We start from the raw sequence: 13,499 nt of genomic DNA, 5'->3' as shown, positions 1-13,499 counted from the left end.
ATATCAATTAAAACTCTTATTAGCAATGAATGAAAGACATGTTTCCTCACAGCAGCAGCAGCACACCGTTCCAAAATCTTCTGGATTTTTGCCAGTCTGATGAGTGAGAAATACTATCTAAGTATAGTTTTAATTTGCATCTTCCTCTTATTATGAATGAGCATAATCTCATACTTTTATGAGCTGTTTATATATTTTCTCATCTGTAAACTTTCCCCATCCCCTGCTCAGTTTTTCTATTGGAATTTTGCTCTTTTCCTTGTCTCGGTCTAAGCCTTTTATATTTTAAGGAGATTATCCCTGTGCTCACATATGGCACACAGGAAATATTTTCCTGATCTGTCATTTATCTTTCAATACTTTGATTATCTGATAAGCTAAATTTAAGTTTGATTATGGTAGTTCTTTTTGCCTTGAAGAAGTTCTTTTTTTTTAATGTAGTCAAATTTAACAATCTTTATTTGTGACTTTTTATATTTCAATTAGAAATATCATCCCCATTCCAAGGTCATAAAGAAAATTCTCCTGTATTTTTTTCTATTACCTCATGATTATTTTACATTTCAAGCTTTGCTCCACTTGGAATTGACACTAGTATACAATGTGGTAGATGGATCCAACTGTATGTGTTTTCGAGATGGTTCTCTCATTGTCCCAACACAACTACTCGAATAGTCCATCTCTCACCACTGATTTGAGATGATGCTTTTATCATATATTAAAGGCTTTTTACTTATTCTGTTCCATTGGTCTAGTCTGTGAGTTCATGTCCCAAGCTCATAGTGTTTTAATTACCGAAGCTTTAAACAAAAATTTTTAATCTGGTAAGTTTAGTTCTCTCATCATTTCTCTTCTTTTTTAGAGTTTCCTGGATATTTTGGCTTTTGTTTTCCTTTAGAATTACTTTGCCAAGTTCTGAAAAAAAATCACTGGTATTTTTATTGAGTGAATTTACAAATGAACTCAGGAATAATTGATGTCTTTATTATATTGAGTTTTCCTATCCATGAATGTGGTTTTTCTTTTCACTCAGGTAAAAAAAAAAAACCCTGTATCCTTCAGGAGAGTTTAAAGGTTTTCTTAGAAAGGCCTTGCAAATTTCTTTCTTATTATTGTTATTATTATCATTATTATTATCATTACTTCTACTACCATTATTTTTATGAGATTATCAATTTCATATAAATCTGTGGGGCATCTACAGAAGATGGGGAAAAGCACATACTCTGAGTTTAGTTTAAGGAATATTTTCACTTGTATATGAAAGAAGGGGGAAGGAATGATAATAGGATGATTAATGAAAATATAGGAAAGGCCCAATGGATCATTTTAATTTATTTTAGCCAATAGTGCTTTATCATGTTTTGGGCACTATTCTATGTAACTTAATTAATTTATATGGGCACTGCTCTATGTAATTTAATTTATTTACAACAATCCTATTAGATAGCTATATTCCCATCACCTTCTCCTTTTTACAAATAGGGAAACTGAGGCCCAGATAGACTCGAGTTGGCACAGTTGGGAGGTGATGGGTCTGGGATTCAGACACAGCAGGCTGGCTAGCTTCCAGGGCCGTGCTGTACCCTGCCCAATGGCAGGGACAGGGGCTGGTTCCAATACTATGGCCCCAGATATTAAAACACCAACATGTAGAATATGAGTTACTTGCAAACCTAATCTGAGATTATTATTCATTACTTGAGAAGTATGTTAAGGTGTCATTGACACTGTGGAGAATGGAACTGGTCTGGACTATGGTGACAGAAGAGCTGGGTCACCTTTGCTCAAAGGGATAGCCTGATGAAGAGGGGTGGAGATGTACTGTGGGTCACCTGAGTGAGACTGTACGCGCCAAGGGAGGTGAGCATGCCTGTGGGATTCTGTGACAGGCCACATGACTGTGGGGAGACATTAGATGATGTCATTCTGTTCCACCCAACAGAAGGGGCACAGATACCACATGAGGTGAAGGCAGAGACTCCCCTCACTGGACTTCCCCAAGCCCCAGATTCAGCTATCTGCAGTTTGGCTAGCAAGCAACTTTGTAAATGATTTCATCTCCAGAAACCCCAGCAAGTGGTCTGAAGGAATTCAATCTGATTATTTTTCTGGCCAGTAAGGAAAGATCAACTGATTAAATAGGACTGGAAAGAAGATATAAAGAAAGTGACCACATCATCTCATTAGAGATGAGAGTAGCCAGATATGTACCCTAGAATTTAGGGGGAGAGATTTCAAATAGCTTTTTTAGAGGAAACTCTAAAAAAGAAGAGAAATGATGAGATTTCAAATAGCTTAAAAACAACAATATGGTCATGATTCTATCACTTGAAACTTTGGAAGGGAAAATGATATATATAGGAACGATAAAAAGAGAAGAGGGAGATAATTGACATTAATTATGGGCCTGCTGTGCCTAGATGCCTTACAAACATGTCATGACACAAGAAAAGATGATCCAGAAAATGGAACATAGTAGAAAGTCTAAAACAGACCCTTGTATTTGTGGAAATTTAATATACAGTAAACATAGCACATCAAAGAATAGTGATGCGAACATTGGGTCTCTGTTAAAAAAAATTAGAGCCCAAATTATATTCCAAAATAAGTTCCAGATGGAATAAAGAGTTAAGCATAAAAATAAAATATTAGTAGAAAAAAATAGAATATTTTATTATTGTGGGTAGAGAAAGCTTTCCTAAGCAGGACACAAAACCCAGAAACCATATGTAAGACAAAAGCAGATGAATTTGATTATAACAAAATTTTAAAACTTTTGAATGACGAAAATACATCAGATTAAAGAAACAGCCTAGCTGAAAATATTTGGCATATTTATAATAACACCCAGTATTCTTTTTTTTTGGGGGGGGGGTGTGGATGCATAGTCCGGGAATCGAACCTGGGTCTCCCACATGAAAGGCGAGCTTTCTACCACTGACCTACCCGTCCACCCTACAGTCACTGTTCTTAAAAGTCAATAATTAAAAGACGAACAATCCAGCAGAAAAACAGGGGAAGCAAATGAGCAGGCAAGTCATAGGAAGTATACGAATGACCAGTCGTTAATGGAAAGATGCTCGATGTCCCAGGAAGCCAGGACATGCAAATTAAATAAACAATGAACTATTATTTTTCACCTATATTTTTAAATGCTGACAAAATGTTTGCCAGCATTTAAAAACTCATTCTCAGCAAGGGTATTGGCCAGGAGGTTCTCTCAGACACTGATAGGATGTATCAAAATGATGCAGCAGTTTTGGAGTGAAATGTGCTTTCCCTCCAATACATGCTCCAACTTCAAGATATTCACCCAAACAAAGGAGCCTGACGTTATGAGCCTGGCCTTTTGAGCGAGGGTGCCTGGGTCTAAATCCTTGCTGTTTTCCTATTCTCTGCTTGCCGTGGGCAAGTCATTTCACTTCTTTTTGTCTCAGATTAATCACCTGAAAAATGGGGATAAGAATAGCACCCACCTCAGGTGGCTTTTGTGAAGATTAAAGAAGTTAATGATTATAAGTGAAAATACTTTGATTTGCACCTGCAATACAATGAGCACCCAAGGATGATAACTATTTATGTTGTATAAAGATAAGAGAGCTAGGATGTTCACCCAGTAGCATTTGTAAAGTTAAAAAAAGCGGGGGTGGGGTGGAGAACAACCAAAATGTGCATTAATGGAAAAAAGGTTAAATAAATACTATTGGGGACTCGACAGGCATTAAAAGAATGAGGGAGACTGGTCATTCATTAATTGACCCTTTCTTTTTGTTGAATCATACTATGTGCCAAGCACTGTGGGAAACAGTGATGGACAGGATAAAATCTTCTACTGAAAAGGGAAATGTTGCAAGGAATGTTGCGAAGAAGGCAATTGCAGAGCAGTGGGCTTAGAATGAATCCATTAATTATAAAAAACTAACAACCAAACAAAACACTTATGGACATGCATAATGCATAAAAACATATTTGGAAGGATATCTAACAAACTCCTGTCCCTCGTTTCATAATTTAACACCTCTGAAACTGGGACATGTTTTATAATTGATGGCACCTCAGATTGGGGAAAATATGACATTAGCGAGGGTCATCTTGGGGGTAGGGACTATGTATGATGATGGACTTTCTGTTTTTATTCTATGTACTTTTTTATTGTTTGAAATCTTGCTAAGGGAAATGTTTATGTGCATGTGTGTGAGTGTTGTGTGTGTGTGTGTGCAGGACTGACGTGTAAGAAAGAAACAACAAGCCCTTCAAGGTGTGTGAAGGAGGGCACTCCAGAGTAGGTGAGGGCAGGTGTGGCTCCATCCTTGCACCCAGGTAGACAACTTTGCTTTACAAACCATGCCTGAACTCTATATGCTCCCATCTTGGCATGTGGACTTTCCTTATGTTTCCAACTTGGTCAATATTTCTTTTTGTTACAAGTAACAGAAACCCACTCATATTAGCTTAATTACAAATGCACACATGAAGGGGAATTTATTATAAGGATTAAGGGGTATTGCAGAACCCTAGGGCAGTTCCTGTGACCGGGCCTGAGCTTGGATGCCCTCAGGAGCCAGGGTTCGGAGCTTTCAAGCTCTGCCTGGCCCCACTGGGTCTCTTGCTCTGCTTCTGCTCACCTGGAGGGTTTATTCCGCTCCCTCTCTCTCTGCAGAGGGGATTTCTGGCTTCTGTATCCACAGAACAGAAGATAGCTATGGCACTGCTGTCAGATTACGCTCTTTAGTTCAAGTGACTGTCCGGGACAACTAGCATCTCGGATTTCAATTCCAAATTTCTGGGACAGAAAATTCCATTGATCTGGCTTGGGTCAGGTGCCCACTTATGTATGATCAATCAGCTATGGCCAGGGGTGGCAAGGGGGTGTGTATATCCAGATATTGCTGGCCTTTTGTGGCCAAAGGAATACAGCTGCCCAGGAAAGTGGATTATGGGCTGGACAGATGATTTAGTCTCCATAGCTCAGAAATGTCATCCCCATGCCATTTTATTCACCTTGTTCTTTTCAGGCTTCTAGGCATTTGGTTCCCTGTGGTGCCAACAAAACCAGGATGCTTGTCCAGGACGGTCTACTAGTTTTGCCTTCTAGGGCTTTAATTACGCTGGGTCTCACTAACCAAGCCTAACTGACTGGATGCTCACTAATTAATTTACTGGTTTATCTCTTAGCTTTTGGAGATGGAATGGAAATGTGTCATTTTGCAAACACTGGGGATGAGGTGAAACAGAGAGAGAAAAACAAGCTATCTCTAAATGCTCCAACTCCTGCACATCCTCGCTATTGGTGCTCAAAACCTTGGATAAAACAGTTTTTTTTTTAATGGCCAAAATGCTTCCAACTCCCATGTACCATTGCCACCTAGTGGGAAGGTAAATCAGAACACGGGGCTCCTTCATCAGAGGGGGCAGTTTTCTTAGCATGACTGGCCCAAGAGATGTTTGTGGTAGACCCAGAGATTTCTGCTTGGACAGCTCTAGTCTCACGCTTCGCTTTCAGTGTGGTGACAGAAAACCATGAAGTGCTCTTTGGGGGAAATGTGAAGATGAAATTTTCTGATTTTTAAACTGAAAATCCAACTTTCACTGCTAGCACAGACTGGATGTAGCCTTTTCTAAAAGCTGGGGGGTGGATTTTAATGCAGACTTTAAGTGAACGCACCTGGTCTCTAGAGTCATTTTCATGCTACAAGGGAAATACTTGAGGAAAATTAAAATACTATTGGGTTTGAGTCTTTTTTTTTTCATGGGTGAAGGACAGAGAAAGCTGCTGGGATGGAGAAGGTGAAAGGAAGAAGGAGCTAGGTAAATTTCTTCTAAAGTAATTTTCTTGACGATGATAGAAAGATGAGCGTGTAAAGATCAGCTGAAGGAGGTGAGCTCAATGAGATCCTTTTAATGAACTCCCATCTGCTGTGAATCTGGAAGTAGCGTGTATAACTCAAGGGCTGGGGAAGTGCAGGAAAGAGCAGCACAGCACCGATTCCTGTCTCTACCATCAATTTGAGCAAGGTCAGAGACTCAGCTGGTGCTCTGCAAAGCATCCTTGCACCAGAGAGGCTCCGTGCACTTCTCTGGGACTTTGGATCCTTTGCAGTTTGCCCCACAACTCCCACACTTTTGCTTCTTAATGTCCCAAAGCTCTCACTGCCCTAACGTTCCCATAGGAATGTGGCTGCCTGCCAAGTGACCTCATGAACATTCCATTCATCTCCTTGGCTGGGAGGCAGCAAGGAAGCCAAATTGGCTGGAGGCTTAACTGTTTGGATTCCAAATTCACCCTGAAAGGAAAGGCCAACCTTGTTGGATTGTCCCAAAAAACTCATGAAGAAAAACAGAAGATCAAACAAAAGAGAAATACTTATTTATTCATAGGATTCCATCTGCAAAACAGCTCTTTTTGAAGGTAGCCTCATGAAAGCTACATTCTCTGGTTCTCCTTCTTATGAAGGAGATCAGAAAAGCATTTTGAAGTAAGGAGGCTTTGTGAGGTGTGACAAAAAACAATGTGACTAATTTTTTTTTTAAGCAAACATATCAGAATGTGGTCATCCAAATTAAAGTAGTTGTCTGCCAAGTAGTCTCAGTGGGATGCTACCCTGCAATTCTGAAATGCTTGAACATGTGTAAAATTCCTTTTAGGGAGTTACTGAACTCTTGCTCTCATTGTTTTCCTTCCTGTTTATCATTCATTCAGCACGTATGGGCACCTCTTGTGCCAAGCACCGTGTGGGGCCCCGGGGATATAGTGACGAGGAAAATGCAGTCTCTGTAGGAGGATGGGGCCAGCGGAAAAAATGAGCCCAATCTGGGTTTGAATCCCAGTTCAGGTTTGAGGGAGCTGTGCAACCTCAAGGAACTGTCTTAAACTCTTTGAGTCACAGTGTCCTTGTGTCTAAAATGGAGATGGTAAAATCTACGTCGGAGGATTTTTTTTTACAAGAAAATAAGATGACATACGTAGAAGCCTTAACACAGGCTGGTATAGAGTAATTGCTCAGTAAATGATAGCTCTTATGAATATAATTATTTGAATTATGTGGCTAGTTCAATCAACTTTTTTTCAGACTAGACTCTGAAAGCACTTTTTGAAAAACTGTCTCAGTGTGTGTAGGGGTACATTTTGTACACAGGGTACAAAATTCAAAAGATACAAAAGGGCAACTGATGAAAATCAAATGTTCTTCTTCCTTCCCTTGTCTCTCTGCAACTAGTTTTCCTCCCCACAGACAGCCAGTGTGACCAGGATCTTGTATATTTCCAGAGTATAACTATTTTTCTTGGAGATTTGTCCATAGCTACACTTGTAGAGCTACCTCATTCTTTTAAAATGATTATATGGTATTCCACCGACTGGATGTATTATAATTAATTTTGCCATTCCCCTATTGAAGATGAACATTTAAATTGCTTCTAATCTTTGGTTACGACAGCAGTGCAGCAAAGACCATCCTTGTGCTTAGCCTTATTCACTTCCAGTGAAAGAAGAAGAAACCAAAGACATGTAACAGCCTCTTAAGGAGTTCCCGACAGTATCATTGGAATAAGGCAATAGCTTGGGAGCAGATAGTGTTCATCTAAGTGGATACATTCTGGTTTATTTTCTCACAAAACATCTCACTGTTCTATTACTAGACACCCCAAATGCTACCTATTTGAAAAGTACAGAGTCTCTTTAATAATATCATTTTTTAAATGGTGGCATCTTAGTCCAGACAGGACTGTCTTGAAACTCCTCCAACACATAATAATAAGTGGACAAATTTTTCTTTGTTGGCACCAAAGACCCAAGGATGCTGAGATTCCAGATAGCCTTTCTAGAAGCAGCTGTTAAGAAGATTTGTGCTCTAATTTGCTGCCACAGCTTGAAAGAGTGAAATGTATTAAAATGTGCTACAGCAGTTGTCATGGGATCAATTAGGTAAAGTCTGCCAATCTGGAAGGAGGGGCAAATGTTCCTTGGTGGCCACCTTTGCCGATGCCCAGGCCTGCACAGGCTGCGTGTGGAACAGAATCAGAGACAACGTATACATGAGGCTCTGGCACGATCCAAGCACAAACAAGACCCAGGGGTTAGACTTCCCGGGTGAATAATTATTTCTGAATCATGAGAAAGACACACGTGGAAATGAGGCAGGGGAATGGAAGTCTTTCTAAGAAGTCTCCACCGTCAGAGGCGCCGGTTCTCAATGAGCTCCATGCAAATGAAAACCGGTCCCAACTGCATCTTGAGCCAAAGAAAATTTGGTTGGGGTTGAAAAAATGTCAGATAAATAGTTTCTCCTTGCTTCTCAGCAGGCCCCAGCTATCACTGCTATCCAGATCTGGCCTCTCAGCACTTCTGGCAGGTTTTGCCTGGACCAGCTGCTATGTTGAAATCGCAACAATTCCAGGTTTCCCTCAAATCTGGACTGAGCCAAAGGCAATCTGGGCTTCTAGCATCCGGCTTACTTCATTGCCCTCCTTCCAGCCCCCTCTCAACTTCCATACGTCTGATTTATTATTTTTTTTTTTAGGGCATAAAACATTCTGAATGCAGAGATGGAGATGGACTTTGAGCAGGGTACACCATAGCAATATCAAGCAGCCAGTGGGGACAAGGAAGAGGAGCAGGGGTTCATAGTGGAGCCAGTGAAATCCTGGGTCACATAGCATGTCCATAAGTATACACTTCTGAGTAATTTGGTCAACCAACATCTTTCATTTTCATCTGTGGCATCTTTGGCCATGTTCCTCTGATTATTCTGAAGCAGTTCAGAAAATCTTGAGGTACCGGAAGGCTAGTGGTAACAAAGTTCTGACATTCAAAGTGGAGGAAGTGCTGGATTCCAGCAACAGCTCACTAATGGTGATGAAAATTTAGTGTCAAGAAGCATCTCACACCCTTTTCCCTGACTGTGGTTTCTCCCTGGCAGTAGTCTCTAACTGAGGGAGGAGAGACATTTCAATTTCTGAATTATATTTTTTGGGAATTTAATATAAACATAGGAGTTTCTTTGCCCATGATTTGTTTAGAGGTAAGCATGAGACACCGTTCTGGCCAAGGAGACATGACAAGAGTCTACTAAAGGCTTCCAAGAAAGGTTTATCTACTCAGAAGAAGAAGGAAAAGAAGGAAGATGAGAGAAAGAAGGAAACATAGGATATTGTTGAAGAAACATGGGATATTGCCTGTGATGCCTGGAGTTGAGGCAGCCATCTTGCACCCATGTGGGGAGCTACACTGACCCCTAAGTGACAGCTAGAAAAACCCTGGGCCCTTGATGGCATCATTGTCTGAATTAACCAGCCCTGGAATCCTTATTACATAAGATGAATTTTCTTTATGGTTTAGGCCAGTGAAGTCAGGACTTCAGCTTTATATAGGTGAAGGCAATCAAAATGATATACTCCTCCACAGGGCTGTTCATGTTGGTTCTGCAGCCTTCTTGTGGGAAACAAGATGACCATCTGTTGGGAATATTGTGGAAGGATTCCCTCCTTGTGGGAAATGCAGTCGATCTTTCCAACTTCTGGAATTCTGTTCCAGTACTATGGAGTCCCAGAAACAAACTCAAGCCTGTCTAACTCCTGTGCTGTTCTGAAAAGCTGTTAGAAGGAGTGCCTTAGGAAGTAGGGAAAGTGTGGTGGGAAAATGAGAGGTAGGTGAGGAAAGAATGCAGGACTTGGAGATAGAGATCCTGCGTTTGATCCTGGCTTTTCTGGTTCGTCCTGCAACTCTGGCCAAATCACACTAACTCTTACAGCCTCACTTTTCTTATCTGCAAAATGGGGATAAAAATAGCCCTTACCTCGGGATAAGGATTAAATGAGAAAATGCCAAAGTGCTTTACAAGCGCAAACTCCTGTTTATAGACAATTACTTTAAAGAACAACTTGTGTACCTAAAGAAAGAGCAAAGCAAGGCTTTTGTCTTGTCACCATCACCTGGTGCTAGAAACAGAGGGCTGAAATGTTCAGACATTAAATTGGGAAACAAATAGTTTGGGAAAGATTCCATCCCCCTCCCTCCCCAAGACTTCCTTTCCCAAATAACATAACTCTTTCTAAGTAGTTCTAAAGAGCAGTGTAGCCTAGAGCAGAGGGGAAAGGCCATGAGGTCCCTTGGACAGTGACCTGCAGTCCCCTGCCATGGACTATTAATAGTCCCATGAGCTCAGAGCTTGGCGCGAAGTTCCAGCCCCTCCCACCCCAGGGACATCAGGGGGGTCGGGATGCTGCCTGATATGGTCTGAAGAATGCTGGTGATCCCTAGAATTCTCCCGGTTAGGGAATTATTTTCTTGCTGGGCTGGGTCTAGTTGGGCTTCCAACTGCAGAGGTGCCAGCCTGCACCGTTGGTCAGGGTCACATTGCACCCTCTTAGCAACAAGCAATGCATTTTACAGAGATGGAACCCCTCAGAGAGGGGTAATGACCCGTTCAAGGTCAGAACAAAAAGGAAATGGAGGATTAGGACCCAATCTGCCTGTCCTCAAGGCTGGTGCTCTAACATTTGTGTTACATTATGATATGTGAAGGTCCAACAAGGCCACTTAAATCTCTTTGCCATGCTGCAAAGAAGAAGAAGGAGTCAGTGGGGTAATATGAACAAGAAAGGAAGACAAACCAGCCAGGCACCTGGACTCTGTGGGTCAGAGGGCACTGTGTTGCCCCCCGGCACTGCCCTGAGGGCACCGTGTTGCATCCCCGGCACTGCCCTGAGGGCACTGTGTTGCCCCCCAGAACTGCCCTGAGGGCATTGTGTTGTCCCCCCCCCCCCTGGTACTGCCCTGAGGGCACTGTGTTGCCCCCCTCCCCCGGCACTGCCCTGAGGGCACCGTGTGCCTCTCCCCGGCACTGCCCTGGTGGTTAGTGTGCTGCTGAGCACAGGCATTGTGGGTTCAGGGAGAAGGCTGCCACCCAGCCCCTTTCTCAGCATGGCCACGCCTGAGCCCATCACTTTCATGCTTAGAGGACCTCCATGGCTCCCGGATGCAGGACGAAGACAGGTCCCTTGACATTCCAGGCCCGTCACTACCCAGCTCTGTGCCTTCTGTCCCTATACAGACCTGCTTATGGCTCCCTGAATAGCCATTGTGAGGCAAGGACTGTCGTGTCTTGGGCCTTTTCTTATCCCCAGAGTCCAGCACGGGGCCTGGAGCAGCAGTGATGCTCAGTAACTACAAGAGAAGCTGCCCTTGTCAACCTGGCCCAGGTCAGTGAAATGGGAGGGGTGGGCTGGGGGGTGGGGGCCTGGCTGCTGGAGAGGGGTTCACAGGCAGCAGAAGGCCCTGCCTCCCTTTCCCTCTACCACATGACTCAGTTCTGGGACTCAGGGAGCTTCGTCTCTTCTTCTTTAAGATGCAATCGGAGCCTGGGGCTTTGGCACTCTCTGGACATTAGGTCCAGCTTTGGCCAGCAGGAGTCCTTCTCCAGTGGGTTTGGTGTAAATATTAGGCAGACAGTATCAGTCATCCTGGGCCTGGAAGAGTGATGGCATGACCATCTACCGAGTACTGACAAGGTACCAAGAATTGTGCTGGGAGCTGATGTCTCAGAGCGGAGCAAGTCTGCCTAAGATATCAGTTTTTCAAAGAATAGGAAGTGGGGCAGCTTCTTTGTTTCACCAATTCTGGGAACCAGGATCTTAAAGCTATGGTTAGGGTCTACCCAAGTTGGTTCATCTCATTAACAAGACCCAGAGAGTTCTTGATAGCAGAAGGATTTCCTGGGAATGACTGATTCCATGCTCTGGAATAAGAGTATTACAGTTTCCATTGCATTCTAGTATACCATGTGGGGGAAGGGGGATGAACTGTGAGTTGCAGGGGGATAGAGTGATCTCTGTCCTGGTGTGGGCAGGATTCCTCTCTTTCCAGGAGATCCAGCCTTTGATCTCATGGTTTGAATTTCACTGGGATGCTCTTTCAGGTTTCTGCAGGGAATTCTCAGCATCTGCAGTGTCTACGAGCTTGCTCTGAGGACAGTCTTGGTGTATTAGTTACCGTGGACGTAGCTTCTGTTTAACCAGTCTGCCCCACTGGGCACCCCAAACCCCCAGATGACGTCCCTCTCCATGACCCTAGCACTTAGAGGTTTGGGGCTTGGGTGTTGTGCCAGTTTGAAGCTACTATGTAGCCCAGAAAAGCCATGTCCTTTAAGCCTCATTCCATATTGCCGGGTAGAATCTTTTTTATTGTTTCCATGGAGATATGACTCATCCAATTGTGGGTGGTAACTTTTGATTAGATGGTTTCCATGGAGATGTGTTGCCACCCATTCAAGGTGGGGTTGCTGGTGGAGCCCTTTAAGAGGGAACCATTTTGGAAAAAGCTCAGAGTCACCAGAACCAACAGAGCAACCAGAACCAACAGAGCCCACGCAGCTATAGACCATTGGAGATGCATAAAGAAAATGTCCCCCAGGGAGCTTCACGAAAAAGAAACTGGGAGAAAAAACTAGCTGACATTGCCATGTGCCCTCCCAGCTGAGAAAGAAACCCTGCACTTCATTGGCCTTGAACACTTAATACTTTCATGTGGTTTTCCTAAGAACAAAGAAACAAAGTAACCTCTTGTCGGTGCCTTAATTTGGACATTTTTATAGACTTGCTTTAATATCGGACATTTTCACGGCCTTAGAATTGTAAACTTGCAACTTAATAAATTCCCCCCTTTTAAAAGCCGTTCCGTTTCAGGTATATTGCATTCTGGCAGTTTATGAATTAAAATAGGCATCATTGTTCTCAATCCCAATCGCATATGCTCTCCTGCTCTAGGGTTGGGACGGATTAGCTCTTCTTCTGTCTTGGATGGAAAGAGTCCTGTCCTCCACTGTGGCTTTTCTATGAGCCGCACCCGCACACTTCCTGACCAGTGCTAGGCAGCGGCAAGTAGCAGGTGGCATTACTGCTTGATCACACCGTACCCTTTGGCTTATATTTTTCCAAGTCCTGTGTCTTTTCTCTGTTCTTATAGAAACTCTGTGAAGTGGGAATTATCATCACCCCCAACCTGCAGATGAGAGAAGGAAACTCAAGGAGAACTTGCAACAAGTGGCAGAGCTGGAATTGAATTGAAAGCGACTGGCTCTGTGTCCGGAGCTCTTTCCTCAGTATCCAGTTCATCTCCCTCATTCAGTGAGGAGCAGCCTCTCCCTCAGAGGAGAGCACAGGCTCACAGTTGACCCTGCATGACCAACCAAACTGCCAGGGCCCCTGGAAGCCATTGCATGCCCTTTGAAACGACGTGTGAGCTCACTGAGACAGGACGAACCAGCTGCCTCAGGGACCTGGGTCTGGGCGGATATGTGCTTTGGAACACAGCGCCCTGTTCTGCCCCAGGTGTGAGTCATCTCTGGACATTCACATCAGGTCACTCTATAATCTCATGTTACTTGTCTTAAAGTATAACTGAGATTCTTCTCTTTTTACTTTCTTTTTTAACAAACTTTTTTATTTTGAAATAATTTCAAACTTATAGGACTGTTGCAAAAATAAAATAAAATCTAGAC

The 13,499-nt window shown here is 42.9% G+C and overlaps 1 long non-coding RNA gene across 1 annotated transcript in view; it reads left to right on the top strand.

Moving 5' to 3' along the window:
• Positions 1-13,499, top strand: part of LOC143643660 (uncharacterized) — a 32,441-nt gene extending 18,942 nt beyond the window's left edge. The window contains exons 2-3 of the long non-coding RNA XR_013156315.1: positions 11,055-11,202; positions 12,965-13,499. This is a non-coding gene — a long non-coding RNA (uncharacterized LOC143643660). The remainder of the gene's footprint in view (positions 1-11,054; positions 11,203-12,964) is intronic.

The sequence above is a fragment of the Tamandua tetradactyla genome, chromosome 8, assembly GCF_023851605.1.
Source record: "Tamandua tetradactyla isolate mTamTet1 chromosome 8, mTamTet1.pri, whole genome shotgun sequence".
NCBI classification, from domain to species: domain Eukaryota; kingdom Metazoa; phylum Chordata; class Mammalia; order Pilosa; family Myrmecophagidae; genus Tamandua; species Tamandua tetradactyla.
Note: the sequence above shows the minus strand (reverse complement) of the source record. Positions and strands in the feature narration are given on the sequence as shown.